The sequence below is a fragment of the Saccostrea cucullata genome, unplaced genomic scaffold (genome assembly GCF_032062105.1).
Source record: "Saccostrea cucullata isolate Sc308-1 unplaced genomic scaffold, CSIRO_AGI_Scuc_v1 ctg14103, whole genome shotgun sequence".
NCBI classification, from domain to species: Eukaryota; Metazoa; Mollusca; class Bivalvia; order Ostreida; family Ostreidae; genus Saccostrea; species Saccostrea cuccullata.
The window spans coordinates 9,157-15,956 of record NW_026919620.1 but is presented as its reverse complement, the minus strand read 5'-3'; the positions used below and the strand labels follow the sequence as shown (position 1 = coordinate 15,956).

The following is a 6,800-nucleotide window of genomic DNA, read 5'->3' as shown; positions in this document are numbered from 1 at the left end:
AAACTCTATGCTTTTGAGTTTTTAAACAACATTTACCCAGAAGTGTACCAAGTTCATTCAAATTTTAGCATTGCACGCGTGCGCGTGTGAATGCATGTGCGTAATGACCATATCATATTGTCTACACAATCTATATATTTTAATAAACTAAATATTAACGTATTTAATCCAAAAGTATTAAAAAATACGCTCATTCAAGTGTATTTTTGATTTTACTCAATTCACGTGCACGCACGTGCACACATGAGCATGGTGACCATACCTTCTTGTAGAAGTCCATTACATCTATCTATGTTCTAAATCCCACCTCGTTTGGTTGAAAACCAAGGGAGTTATAGCTGTTTAAAGTTTCAGCCAATGAGACTGCAGCACACGTACACGCACGTGTATGCATGTGCATGGTGACTATACCTTCTTGTAGAGGTTCATTATACTTATCTATGATCCAAATCCCATCCTGTTTGGTTGAAAATCAAGGGAGTTATAGCTATTTAAAGTTTAAGCCAATCAGATTGCAGCGCACGTGCATGCACGTGTTTCCATGATAATTGCTATATATCTTGTTGTAGGATATTATAATGTATGACTATGTTTAAAATTTCAAAGGATTTCGTCAAAAAACAAGAAAGATATTGAGACTTGAGTTTCAGCCAATCAGAGCGAAGCGCACGTGCATGCGCGTGAGATCTTGCTATTTTGACCATGTCATATTGTCTATGCTACTAATATATCCTTATATTATGAGTTTCAAAGCATTTCATCAAAAATGTGAAAAGTTACGCCTACATCAATTAAATCGGTCATTTCACGTGTTGCACGTGCACGCTCTTGCAAGCACGTGCGCGCAAAATGACCTTCGTTCCGCAAATCTACATAACATGCCTACTTACCCTAAAAAGGTTTTACCTAAGTCGGATGAGTAGTTTACAAGATCACTCCCGGACAAAAAAGTACCAGGGAAGAAAAATAATAATAATAATAAGAAACAGAGTAAAAACAATATGTTCCCCAACTTCGTTTGGGGAACATAATAAGAAACAGAGTAAAAACAATATGTTCCCAAACTCCGTTTGGGGAACATAATAACGTGCTTTTCGTTGTTACGTTTTGCGTTATTTTATTTTTGCACTGAAGACATCGCAAAATGTAATAAAACAATATGTAATAAAACAAAATATAATTTTTTTTTGACTGTGTTTAACAAAAACATTCATGAAAGTGATTCAGTTTTATACAAGTAACCAACATAGGAAACACGCTGTAGAAATATTTAGAACTAAAATAATGAGACCAATGTTAGGGTTTTTACGGACATAAATACATCTAAATGTATCGTTTTTCTGACTCTGATTTCAGTTATATTGAATACACTGAACTTAATTATGCAGAACTAATTTAACTTTGATTGGCATATTTTTGATAGTCTTATTAAATTTCTAAACAATAACACATATTTTATTACCAAAGATTGACCATGGGTTAATTAAAAGCTCTTGATAAAGGTATGCATATTCAACATGAATAAAGAACTACGAACGATAGTATTGTTTCCCGCTTACCTCTATGTCAATTCTCAAAAGTTAACATATTCGAATGAATTTCAAAATTTTTATAGATATTTATATGAATTTTCATAAAACGTTACTTATTTAGGATATCAAAGAGAGATAACTTTATAATTTTGGTTAAACTTGTGTTTTTCACTATAGAAATCAACAGAAAACGGAAAATATTTTTAAAACATCCCCCCCCCCGTGAAACAAAAAATCCTTTTTACAGATAATATAGACTGTCATTTTACAATTTTATCCCAAAGCTTTTTGTGTTTCACCGGTGGGGGGGGGGGGGGCAAATGTTTATAGACAAAAAACGAAAAAAAAAATCTGATTTTTCACCAATTTTAAAGCTATTTACAACTAAATAATTGTACTTTGTTAATTTAGATATGTTTTTTTTATTTGCGTAAAACATAAGAAAAGATATGAGATACATTTTACCATATCTAAGACTATTTCAAGATATGGCGATTCTTGAAAGTTCGATTTCACCAGAAAATATAGACTACCACCTTTTTTTCAAGAGTTAAAATTAATGATAATTTACTATCTAGCGCTGGAATTAAAATGATTAATCAATTACCATAGAACTTTTCTTTGTATTAAACAAAGATTTAATGGCCAAATTGCCATTAATATTGAATTTAATGGGTGAAAAATGTAGGCGAGAATCAAGAGTTAGAGTTCGTAGTTCTTGGTTAACAAATCAGAAGTGTATGTGTATGTCCACGTCAAGCAAGGAGGGGTAGGGTGGGATGTTTACTTCGTATATTTATTATTACATTATTGTGGACATGCAGAAACAATCTATTTCATTAAAGGAGGGAAGAAAAGAGAGAAATAGAATTTTGTTTTTGTTTGTCTGCAATGCTGGAGATTTGCATGGAACAGTATAGTATCAATCTTGTCAATAAAGCAACAAACCTCTTTCCCGCTATACATTTCTGCCAAATATCGTACACGCCAAATATAATAAATTTACAGTATTCAAATTTTAATTCCATTTGTATAAAATTCATTCACACAGAGGTTTCAAAGGTTGCTGTCCAGACTACTCGTGGGATAACGAAAGTCAAGATTGTAAAAGTAAGTGAATGAGAGAATCTGTTGTGCATTCGAATCAGGTAGTAGAAATGTTGACGTACATGTCGATGTACATGTAGATAAAATTGTCATTTTAAGTTTATTATGACAAGGGGCACACGGCTGGTGTGACCGGTTAGCAGGAGATGTTTACTCCTCCATGGTACCTGTTACCACCTTTGATGTTTTGCAGATGTTTCCTCTGCTCCTGTTTTGTGTTGTTTTACTGACTTTTGGGGTTGAATACTACTACGATTCCTCCATATATTACACTTCTTATTACATGAAATGTATGAAAATTACTTTGGCATGCTAAAAGAACAAAATATTATGGCAGCACTGTTCAAGCTATGAAAAGTTACCCCAACCCTTTCTCTCAAGTGCATGTCATTTATTGTTCAATATAGTATCCATGGGTTATAGTATTAAAGGGAATATCCAAATTACATAATTAAAATATATATATGCGTAACAGAATATGCGACGATCACTTCGAACGCAGTCGAACAAAGTTAGCAGCTTTTTATAGGCACCATTTTAATATGTTTTATGTATCACATATGCATGTACAGATTGACTTAGATTAAAAATAAAACTATGATGGTGGAGTGAATGACGATTTCTTATTACACTGTATCTACCAACTTAACAGTATATAAATGTAAAGTTGCCTACATAGATTAAATTTTAATTATAGTTCCAAACATTATGAATGGAGGTTGCGTTTTACAAGTCTTTTTTTTTTGCACAGTTTAAAAGTTATTTGGATAAAAGTTTTTGAAAGTGCATTTTCATCCAAACCTTTGTGACTGTGTATTTTTAATTTGACATAACATTTGACACATTAGTTGTTTTCTCGTTGCTTAATATGTTTTTAAATTTCCTATTGTAGAATTGATTTGTTTTCAAAACTAATCAAGAATTAATATTATTGTAGAATGCTTACCAGGATATGGAGGAATAAACTGTACAAAATGTCCATTTCCTTTCTATGGAGATAAGTGTCAAGGACACTGTCAATGTTCGATGGAATTGTGTCACTTTTCTCGAGGTTGTTCAGTTCCATCAACAGGTTGATTGATTTCATTTCTTTTACAAATTCGTAGAAAATATCATTCAGTACAGATCAACAACCAATTGTTCCTATGAACATCCTTAATTTTACGTACCACAATCAAAACTAAGAAATCAGAATTATTGAAAATATTGCTTTTACAGTATTTCTTTATTCATAGAAATGGAAGACCATTCTACAGTCATTAGTACAGTAATGGAAAAGGACACCATCTGGACGACGGGGTCATCCCCATACATGTACACAAATTTTACAAGCAGAGTTCCAACAAAGAAGCCTTCCAGTATCAACAGAATCATCCTTATTTCTATAGTAGTGATTGGTTTTGTGGACGTACTTATGATTTTAACTAACGTTGTTGTATGCATGTATAATCGGAAATATAAAACTTATTCTCGGGATCTGAGAGACACAACTGTCAATTTTCCCGATAACGACACGATGTATGAAAACGTTCAAATTATATTCCCTCCTGTCTGAGTGTATATCGGACACATCGCCGTCTTTATAACTATCAAATGAAACTTAACATGTCATTGGAGTTGCAGTAATCAAGAATTTCAGATATCGCAATAACCACATTGTGCCACAGTCATGATCGAGTGAGGACATACATGGATCAGTCAGGGAAATATATAATGAAATTGAAACAAATGAACTGAATTTTTAAAAGATCTTTCACGTTTATTAAAAAAGTCGGTTATCTAAAATTTTGTGTTGATGAATTTAAGAGAAATAATTATAAACTGATTTCTTTTTTCGTACAAAAGGTTCTCATTACTGTAAACCAACTTTTATCTGCAACGACTTTATGTCGCGATTTACCAGGCGAAAATTAGTCCTTGACAATTAATTTTTTCGATCAAGTCTAGTTTGGATCAGTTGTTAAGTGACACAGAGACCCTAAGGACCTGTTCGCGGCGATAAATATTCGCGATGACGAGGCTCTCGTGAAAATTTCTTGCATACAAATAGATTTGGTTTACAGAATCTCGTCATACATACGTATCATCATAGAAGATCTTAAATGCAGCATTAAAAATCATGCCTAAACATATATATACATGAATAAAATCCAAATGTAAATAATAAAACTCCATCAAACTTAAATCTAAAGCACTTTCGCCCCATGCGGCTCATCAGTAGATAATGATCGGAAATTCAGTAAATTCAGTAAATCTACTGATGAGCCCGCATGGGGCGAAAGTGTTTTAGATTAAAGTTTGAGTTTTTCATTAAAATTTGTATTTTATTTTATCCCTGTACCAATGAAAAATATTTTTTTTTGAATATACTTGAATATATCGACATCTTTTAAATCCTTATACTGTATTTTGAGGTATGACTTTTTAAATTTTGGATTAAAACTGGTTCATGCTTCCTGGGGATATAATCCGATTTTTCCGTATTAATAGGGTTAATTGAAATGAGGAACTTTAAACGATCGACGCAAAGAACATAACATGGATGTATACACAACACATGTTGAATTAAGTGACGTTTTGTGATCATTTTTAGACTTTCTCTTACCATTGATTTTCAGATTAGATCGACTTTCTCGATATAAACTAATGTTTTTAATATGCGTGTTCTGAAGGATAAGGTGTATGAATAACTAAGAGTTGGGATAAACAATACACAGCTAGGATAAGGCTGCCCGTAAAATATCTAATAGAATATGATATAACGTCAGGTAACTGCATACCTGAGCTGACATAACGGGGAAAAAATCATAAATTTTACATGACATGTAGTTTATTTTCGGGACTTGTTGTTTAATTTAAGTGTAAGGATTGCTTTTTAAGCTCGAGTGTGCTGTTTTGATGCTGAACATTTGAAATTTTTATATCCACATTCCTTTTGCTTGTTCGATATGCACACATTCAGACTAAAGCAAAAAATTATTTGTGAAACGCTCCCCTTACGTCAAGTTACTAGTCCCACGTCCACGACAGAGTTAGAATTTAACAATCGTGTTTATATTGGAATGGCACAAGTGATAAACAAAGACAAATTGAAGATATTCTGTGTGAATCTACAAGAGAAGTATGTCCTCTAACTGATTATTGCTGGGGGATTGTGTATAGTTTATCCTTTTTTTGTATAAATCGCGATAAAGAGTGGAAAATACCTCTTCTAATGTTGGTAAGTTTAATTTCTTGTAAAATATTTTCTGAACGAGTAAAAATTAAACCTGCCCCCAGCACTTTCTATGTACTAGAGATCACGATGAATTGATCCATGTAACAAACTTTGTACAATATATTTGTTTTGCACTTGTGCAGAAGCGATTTTTGTGCAACAATTAGGATTATCATAAATTTCCGTCACGTGATCAACACAGTCATGTGACAACACAGAAATGCTTTAAAATAAAAGCTGATTAAACTATTATCTCAAGTTGTCTGCAATTTCAAACAAGGAATACATATTAAAATTAAAATCTACTTCAGAATAAAATGTATATTTTCAAGGCATTTTAAGTCTTCGGACAGCATTATCATAACTGCGTATCTATTTCATAACGTTAAAACTTCTAAATTCTCCCATACACTCAACTAGACAATTGGTTTTTAATCGTTTCTGAAAATGCCAATAACACATTGCTTGCCGTGTTTGACAAGCTTTTCGAAAATTCATCATCAAAAAAGGTAATTACGGTTTATGTCTATAAAAGAATGTTATCGTGTTCAATTATGCAGGAAAACCGTCATTTGACGAACGTTATTACATGACTGTATATAACGAAATTCAATAATATAAGCTTTTATGGTGATATCGTTAAACTTATTTAACGACAAAAAGGTACGTACATGTACTTCTATACATAGTCTCCTAAACGAGTGCAATTATAAGACCTTCAATCCGAGCCCTTCAACTTTCAACAAACAAATGTAAACTTAATACAACTGACATCATGTAAATTTGTGTTTTCAAAAAGAAAATATAATAATGAAAAGCCAGTAAAGCAAATTTGCACTATAAAAAGCTATTCAAAAGATAATGAGCCCATACAAGGAATAAAAATATCATTAAGCCTTAGGCTATTTTTTAAATTCTTTAATTAACTTGCAAAACTCGAAGAT

At 32.3% G+C, this 6,800-nt stretch overlaps 1 long non-coding RNA gene across 1 annotated transcript; it reads left to right on the top strand.

Moving 5' to 3' along the window:
- Positions 1-2,581: 2,581 nt before the first annotated feature.
- On the top strand, positions 2,582-4,069 carry LOC134234571 (uncharacterized). Its single transcript, XR_009985206.1, has 3 exons — positions 2,582-2,642; positions 3,577-3,711; positions 3,875-4,069. It is a non-coding gene; the product is annotated as an uncharacterized LOC134234571 (long non-coding RNA).
- Positions 4,070-6,800: the final 2,731 nt, after the last annotated feature.